The sequence below is a fragment of the Bombus fervidus genome, chromosome 18, assembly GCF_041682495.2.
Source record: "Bombus fervidus isolate BK054 chromosome 18, iyBomFerv1, whole genome shotgun sequence".
Taxonomy (NCBI): Eukaryota; Metazoa; Arthropoda; class Insecta; order Hymenoptera; family Apidae; genus Bombus; species Bombus fervidus.
In genome coordinates, this window is record NC_091534.1 from 3,638,015 (window position 1) to 3,647,117 (window position 9,103).

Consider the following 9,103-nt stretch of genomic DNA (forward strand, 5'->3'; position numbering starts at 1 on the left):
TCTGAAGGAAAAGAGTAATATTATCTCACAATTAGAATTTTCCGATAAATATGTAGATGGATTGACAAAAGATGTGAATACTGCTACAGCATTAAGAACGCAATTAACTAAAATTCATCAAATTCGTAATGTACAATTTCATGAAAATGTGAGAGCAAAATTAAACAACAAGCATGTGAAAGAAGATCAAAGTGGTACTAAGATAATAATATACCTTTACAAATATACCTAAAGATTGTAATTGCTTGAATTATAAAATAAATTTCATAGGTATTCAATGTTTAAATGCTATGCAAAATTCATTTGTACATTATGTGGAAAATAATTTTATCACAGATAATGCATCAAGATACCCAAATTTTACTGTATCAAAGGAAAGAACAATTTCTACGTACTTTAAAATTCAAAAGATGAATTCTTATGCCAAGGCAAAAGTGATATCTTCTTCTACATTTTCTTTCTAAGATATATTTTATCTTTCATTGTTTATGCTTCGCTTATAAACTTTTCTATTTAAAAATAGCTACCGGAAGAAAAAGATCAAAGACAAAAACATTTGACGCTAAAGGAGAAACTATCAAAAGCTAAATCTGATAAAGGTAGCAGCTCATATTTATCAGTATACACATATTTATGTTTCTAAATTCAGTATGATTAAGTTAAAGTTGCATATAATTATTCTCTAATTTATTAAATAGGATCAAAACAATATCGCGGAGACAATGGCAAAAATAAATCAGTTGGATCAAATGAAGGATAGTGAATTGAACGATTGTCTAAATGTGCGTTCAATTCCGCATGATCCTAAAGCAAACAAAATGTGTACTTATTAATAAAGTATTATCACACATTGAGAATACAACAATTTTACAGCCATTTCGTATGTAAATGTATGTGAATGTATCTTTGTAAGCAAAAATTGAAATGTATCATATGTGTTCTTAACTGTACTAAGTTAGTATAAGAAATAATACTTAATTAATAATTTTAAATTTATACATTAAATCAGCTTTAGCTTTTATAACAAATAAAATAATAATAAATAATTAGAATTAGACATAATTAAGAAAAGGTAATAAATTCTTTTTGTGTCGCTGATATTTTTATGATCTGTTTATCACTTTTAATATAGCTTTTCTGTCAGCTTCATATTTCAATTAAATCAATTTCAATTAAATCTTCATTAGTTTTAAGTCATAAACAAATCAATCTCAAACTAAAATACATACATACATACATATATATGTATATATATATTGTTCAAGAAATATAGGCACGTATTGACCTAATCCGTAATGTTTTAGTAAAGCAAACGTTTTTGCTTCTTCTGAATTGAGAATTAATGCTCTTGGAGGTATCCTGTAACGTGATGGCGTTGGTGTACCTTCCCCAAATACATTTTTATCATTCGTAGTTGCAGGAACATTTTGTTGGCGCAATGGACTAAATTCAAGCACGTATTCAAGACTAGTATCAAGATCTTCTTTGTCTTTACGTTAATATTTAAATCTTGTGGCCCAATGGACTGTAATCTTTGCAAACGATGCAGTTAAATTGAAATATCCCAGTTATCTTGCATATGTTTCTATTGAGAATTGCTAGCAGTGATGGTAATAATCTCCTCTGTTTCTTGGATCTTAGCTTTCGCATTCTCTATCTTGTCAGAAGCTTCAACTTCAAGAGTAATAGTTTTCCCTGTTAAGGTCTCAACGAAGATCTGCATGTTGCTAGATCTGGGGGACTGTAGGAAAAGATAAAAAGATTATATTAATGTATGATATCGTGAAAAAATGTGCAGTGGTAGTAAATCCAAAAATAAACATTTTTTAAGCAATAGCTATAAATTTTTAAAATTTTTAATTTATAAAAACATCATTATAATCAGCTGAAATTTTGTTAAAAAGAAATGATGGCGTCACAGAGTATCGGTTACTTGAAAACTTATCCAATACATTTTTACATAAATATGGAAGAAACAGCTGTTATATTTAGATTCCTTGAAATAATTTATAGAACAGGGTAGATATCTGCAACACAAGTCAATTTAAATTTGTTTGATAAGCAAATATGGGTAATTCACAGTAAAGAATGTCAAATAATGTACAACATTAACAGAGAAAGTTATTATATAGAAATATTATATTATTGTTGCATAGAAAATCATTGAAAAATGTTCAGAGTAATCCTTTTATATCAATTTATAATAAACCTTTGAATTTTCCCATATACGACTCTTTCAATCGCAAGTGGTTTCCTTGGATGTTATCGTTTTTCAGATGCTGTTTAAAGCTGTTATTACATTGGTTTTGCTTTTGATATTTAACAATTAAATTAATCTGTATGAACAATTAAATTAATCTGTATGAACAATTCGAATCTCTCTATTCTTTTCTTAATCTGCAAGTACACTGTACATATAGCAAAATACGTTACATAGTAAAGTTATATAACATGTTTTGATAATAAAAATAATAAAATTAAAGCAGGCATATAACGTGTTTCCTGCGATATACTCAAAGTGGCATCAAGTAGGAAACAAATCGTGTGATGTTGTCGTGAGAGCAAAGTATTGTAAGCCTAATCAGAGTCCTGTGAGATCAATGCAAAAAATCTACAGGCTATTGTAGTATCGGGAAATACTAATAATTAATGATGATTTATTTACGAATGAATGGATTGTACAGATGTTGATTAAACAGAAAAACGATGGTTGTTTAACGTGAACTAATCGCAATAACGTATTATACTTTAGACAACTTAATAATCAATTTGCAATTCTCGTTACAACGGATCCAACGCTCTCTCTCTCGCGCGCGGACCACACTCTCCAAAACGCTAGCAACTCTATCTCGACAACGCAACTCGCAGTCTCTGACTTCTCGATTCACACTTTTTGACTTCTCCACTGACACTGACTGTGAATTTGTCTTTCTACCTTAGCATCCTTTTGTCCTTTTGTTTTAGTCTCACCACGCACGTGTCACGCTCGTGGCCAGTCACGTAGGCCTTTTTTTTTACGAAACTATTCAACTGAAGGACCGACGACACATTGATAGGCCTGTCGGCATCTCGGCTCGCGACAATGTTTATGGTTTACCCGATATCTTTTAGGCCTTTTGTCCACGATACTACACTATGTTGTTCTATTCCAATTGGAGCTTCATTGAAAGCTTGTATACTACCGTACAGAAATACCATTTTGATCTATTTGTGGTAATAATAATATGTGAATTTAACCAAAGTGTACAGATTAATGATAAATTAACAATATAATAAATAATTATTAACTTCTTAGTTAAATTGATATATAAATTATTAGTACTAAGTATTAGTTAAATTATTATATAAATTTGATATTTTAGTGCAATTTTTCATAGAAAATTCTAACGAAAGATTCAAACTCTAAAATCTTCTTTCCCCTAAAATCGTGATTTTTTAATTCATTGTTGCAGCAAATGAGCGATACATATTCTTGAAAGTTAGTGTAGTTGCATCAAAGCTGTTGAATGCCTATATCGTTCCTGGTTCCCTTGAGCGTTGTTGTTAGCCCATAGCCGTAACATAGAACACCGAACCAACTTTGTCTCCTTGGAGAGTAGAGTTGTTGTTGTCTGAGAATATAGGCGCCTTAATACCGCGCGAAATGTGCTACCGGATATATGTTCCGGCATGCCGGAAACAATAATCGCGCCGGTAAGTGCGCGTGCACAGGAGAAATCGAGCGAGTTTAACGGGATGCCTGGAAGTTTTGTGAACGAACGAAGAAACCGGGGGTCGTGTTTAACCCCTTTCCTCTGTTTTCCGATTCCAGTTTCTCGGTTGAGATTTCGACCCTTGTTAATTGCTTCGTATTTTAAAGCAAGAGTACGTTCGTGTAATCAAATACAAGAAGCGGTATATCTTGAGTAGGAATTGCTTTCTTCTTTTCAGCTTTTCCAGGTAATTTAATTCGCGCAGAATATCAGTTTAGTTTAATGATCATCTATCCTGGCGTATATTATATCAATTCATCGTATATATTCGATATTTTTTTTTTTTTTTTTGTAAAATTATGATATTTTTCAATATTGACTATCTTCTAAACATTTTTGCATTCGCTATCATATATACAAAAAAGAAATTGCCCCTTCCATTTTTAATAGAGAAAATTCAATATATTGTACGATATTTATTTGCAATGTGAATATTTTGAAAAGCAAGAGTTTATTTTAATCTTGTAGCGTTTATTTCGTCCGATTGCATGCATGGTCTATTATGCCAAATTCCGCGGCTACATTTGTCGGTGTTCGAAGAAACACAAAGCATTATTACATACTGACAAGTATTTTGTCGAATGCAACTGAATTCAAATTCGATGTGCTGTTTGAAATTTAGAATCAAAATCAATTTTCTCTTTTCCATGTTATTTTATATACAAATGTATGCTGCTTAATGAAACCGTTATACATCAACAATCTCACGAATATGTTAGTACATGTGTACCCGTTTTAGAAACTACACGGGCCAAAACACAGATATATTAATTACACATCCTACATACTATCTTCGATACATTTTTAAAACAATGACCTGAAATTAATACCGACTGTCAAACACGCTATAAATTATTTTGAATAGTCCAGTAAGTTGCGCGCAAGTCACAACTTCCTACACTTCGGCATTTTTCGGCAATAATCGTCAGTGATTCGGACATGTTCGCTATCCTTCGGCGCGGTTTTCAAGTCGCGCGACATACCAGCTCCATATAATACAAAGCTCTCGCCAAGTTCTCCGGTCGTTTCTACATTTTCCTCCTCCAGATTCCCTTGTTCCTTCGTCCCAATTCGGTAAGATGGCAAAAGGTGGCGTCGTTATATGTTCGGCTAGAGAGAATCGCGAGAAGGCTAACAGAAAGAGAAACAGAGATGTAGAAGCCACAGAGGGCTTTAACTATATCTTCGCAGCGGTGAAACGGCCGAGCCACGATATTACAACCGCAATGCGTACCGTTTCCTGCGACGCATGCGCTTCTTGCCTATGGGTGCGCATCCGGTTTAATCCTCGAATTTCCAACAGTGGTTCACAAAATATCTAGTTAGTTATCAGAAAACATTGACGAATTTTATGTGTATAGGAGACGTTTTGAAATTTCACGAAAATAACATATATTATTCCTTACTGGATACTAATATTTCATACATTTCAAGCTTCTTAGAGCTAAGAATTCGAGGGTACTACGAAAATAATTCCTGAATGTCCTGATTATTAAGAATCCAAAAGAATGTTAATTCTAAAAGTCCGTGATTCTAAAGGGGCTAATTGAAAATACAAAAGTTGTACTGCTTCACGCTTGTAGAAAATCTTATCTGCATATGGCCGTCGTATCTAGTCGAAAGCGGTGAAAGCATACGTCAAACGTACGAGTCTAACGCTTGTAGGAAATCCTACTAACAGGAAGGAAGAAGAGAAGATGGGAATAGAAGACGTGCTGGTTGGAACGAAGGGAACTGAGCGCAATTGCCGATATATCGTTAGTACGAGAACCGGATGTTAAATGGGGAATTATACCAGGTGTAGAGAGAAGGTAGTGGAAGAAGGCGGAGGGCAACCAGCAGGGAGCGTGTAAACGAGCAAACGTGCGAAGATTCCGTCGATCGGTATCTCGACGCAGTGAGCTCTCTTCGAGAAAGCAAATGGTTTTCTGATGAAGGAATGTTACTCTTAGAGATGTAATTATCGGTGGTAATTTGTACTCTGTGAAAAATTCAGGTTTGTAGTTGATGCGTACCGTTTAGTAAGATATTCATGCATTTTTGAAAAATTTAACTGTACGATTATGTATAGAATGCAAAAAATATTCGAAAATGTACGAAATAGCTAAAGTATTTAATACGTGTTCCTGTATATATATAAGTACTCGTTTTTGATACTCAGAGGGTGAAACATATTTGTTTATTCATAGTAGGTGTATTTGGTCCGATCTTTATCGCCAAATATTACAATTCACGAACCTAATATGAAACATTCTTTGCCATTTTTATCATACCTTATATAGTCAGAATTAAAAAATCCTTCATTATTCCCTTCAATTTATAACATTACAGAAATCGATAAAAAAGTCGCGCCACTTGTGCAAGAGAGATTTGAAGCATCGACGTGCTCCTTGTCATCGATTGCTTCTAGCGCCTGTATCCTCGTCGTATTCGTGTCTGTGTAGAGAGTGTCGACCTTCGAAATTCACGCGCATAATCCGTAGACTGGCACTGGGCCGAGATGTTTACGCGTTCAAGAGCACGCACACGTGCTCGTAAGTGCGACGACGAGGAATCCCACGCGGAATTCGGGTCTGGCCCTGGTAATTTACAACCGGGACAATTGGTCAGGGGATGTAGCCGGCGTGCAACAGGGGATAATGTAGTTCCCGGTACGTTCTCGCGAGGACATTACATTACGAGTACGAGGAGAACGACACTACTGCTCCACGCGTAGAAATGTCCCTTGTCGCGCTCAACGTGTTGTTACATCGAGATCATTGAATTCGGCGTTCATGCTGATTACGTTGCGTGTTTTCTGTATTAATAAAATTTGTTTCTACATCTGTACTTAGATTGCAGATATTTATGCATCTATAGAAAAATTCGACTTGCAAAAAAAAAAAAAAAAAAAATATCCAAAGTATAATGCTTTTTATAATATTTAGTAGACGAAACAAATCTTTTCCGATGTCTATCTATAACTTATCGGTTTGTGAAGCAAATTGCGTAATTAAAATTTTATTTATGAAAAAAAGGTAGGTTCCTAAAATTAGCTCAATCTATGTTATAATCGAGCATTATACGTATAACAATGTCCTCCTTATGCGTCTAACAACTTATAAGTACCATTACGATGGAAAAGAAGTTCGTAAGTGCGTTCACGGCAGAATTTCGAGATTCTCTCTTCTCTCAGGATTGTCCTGCTAGCTGAAGCTGAAATAAATTCCAAGACTGCGGTGGATAGCTTGCAAATTTATGGTAATACCGGATCACGAATCTCCCAAATGAATTTTATTTAAAGTTTCTTACGGGCTCGGCCGCGGCGCTGTGGTTTGTAGGAAAAACTTTCGAATTCATAAATACAATTTGAATGATTTTCATTATCCGGTATGAGATTTTCATCACGACCGAGTAGACAGGCATAATGATCGTTAGACGTTCAGGAAATCGTTGGATATGAAAATGGAAAGCTTGAAAGCTCTCGTTGAGAGATTCCTTTTTTTTCTTCTCTCTTTTTTAAGGTTGCTCAGGAATGGGATACCTTAATTGGTAAAAGGACGTTGAATCTTTTGATTTATACGGTCTAAAGAGATCAAGATTTCAAATAGCTTTTCATGAAAAGGAAACAGTGTAGACGAACAGAAATGGTTTTAGTATATTTTTTAAAATATTTCGTTAGTTTAAGAATATCCAATTTCTTAGACGATTTTATTATATCAATACCTGATTTAACGTACTTATAGTCCGTCACAATAGTCTGCTTAAAAATGCACTTTGTTCCAAAATCATTTATATTTACATATCAATATATGACGTTGAATTTATTCAGCATTTTTAATTGATAATTACTATAGACATTAATATTAACGACAATCATAATTACATAAATATGAACATCAATATTAACAAGAATATTAATTGAATAAATATAAACATTAACATTACATATGTGATATTACAAGTAAATAGGCGATAAATCTATGAAATTTTATGCATAACCAATTAAGGAATCGTTACACCAGTGTGCAAACGAAATATTTAATACAGCCAAATAAAAGGATAGTTTTCATAGGCTATATATAAAATTAGCTATTGAATATAGACATTGCTTATCATATATTTTACCAGTGATCTAAATAAAATAATGATGAATAAATGAAACATAGATATCGTAATAATGTAATAGGGACTGGCGACGCAGTTTAGAGGTAAAGTTCTGCTTAAAGAGCAAGAATGTGTAACGATCTAGCCTGTTTTCAATGGTTCTGCGACGATCCCATTTTCGGGACAAAGAAATTCCACGGTAAGCGGCAGCAAGTGTGATAGGGTATAGAGTGGTAAGGCGGGTTAGAGTAATGAAAGGGATGAGGGGGAACAATGTGGGTTGATGGATACCAAGCTCTTTGCACAGTCATCAGGGACTGTGACTGAGCCAACCGGAATAGCATTTTCCTCCGTAACGTAAAACATTGTGAGCGTGTATCCCATCCTGGTGAAAGACGATGAATCTTAATCCTCCCATTGACACGTCGAGTTTCAGTGATTGTTTATGACGTAATCTTTCCACTGGAATTATTTCGTTTCCTCCTTTCACCCTCTATTAGACGTCGAATCACCGATTACGTCTCATATCTTTAAATAAAGTTCTACATTTTGTAAAATATAACTAGCGAAATATGATTATGTATATTATGGACTATTTATGTGAAGGTTTTCACGTGGATAATTTTCAAGTCACGCTTAAGCAATCGCATCGCTAAAACTTTTTATCAAATTTAGTTGCGAGATTTCTCTTGAGAAATATTTACTAAAAACATTGATTTCAAAGTTACTGATTGTCATATTTTAGATATTAGGTATACCTAATCTTCTCCTATAATTTTTATATCGGAAAAATATGGCAACGATATTCGCAAAACATTTGAAATATATTTCGTATTTCCAATTTCATATCTTTGAATTAAAGAATCGTGTAGACGAAACCGGGTCAAAACCGAAGAGTTGTCCTCGCGTAGTTGGTAGTTTTATGGGAACTGGTCCGATCTTGAGAGAGTATCTTGCCCCGGGGCGAAATACGCGCGGTAAAGAAGCATATGTTTCAGTACCTACATTCCGCAAGTTTTAAGTTTCGAGTGATGCTCTCGCAGATTTTCAAGAGGTCGCATACTTTTGCGCCTGCACTTTTCGTAGCGCGGTGTGTCGACGGTGAAACAACCCCGCAAGGATGAATAACGCGTGCAAACCCGATCCCGCTGGCTTGTATTCATGCTAGTCGTTCATATTTCGTCGACAACCTCCTCGAATGCTTTTTGGGTCGAGTGGTTCCCTACGTATCCAGGTATTTTCCAGCGGCCAACTTCTCCGCGTGG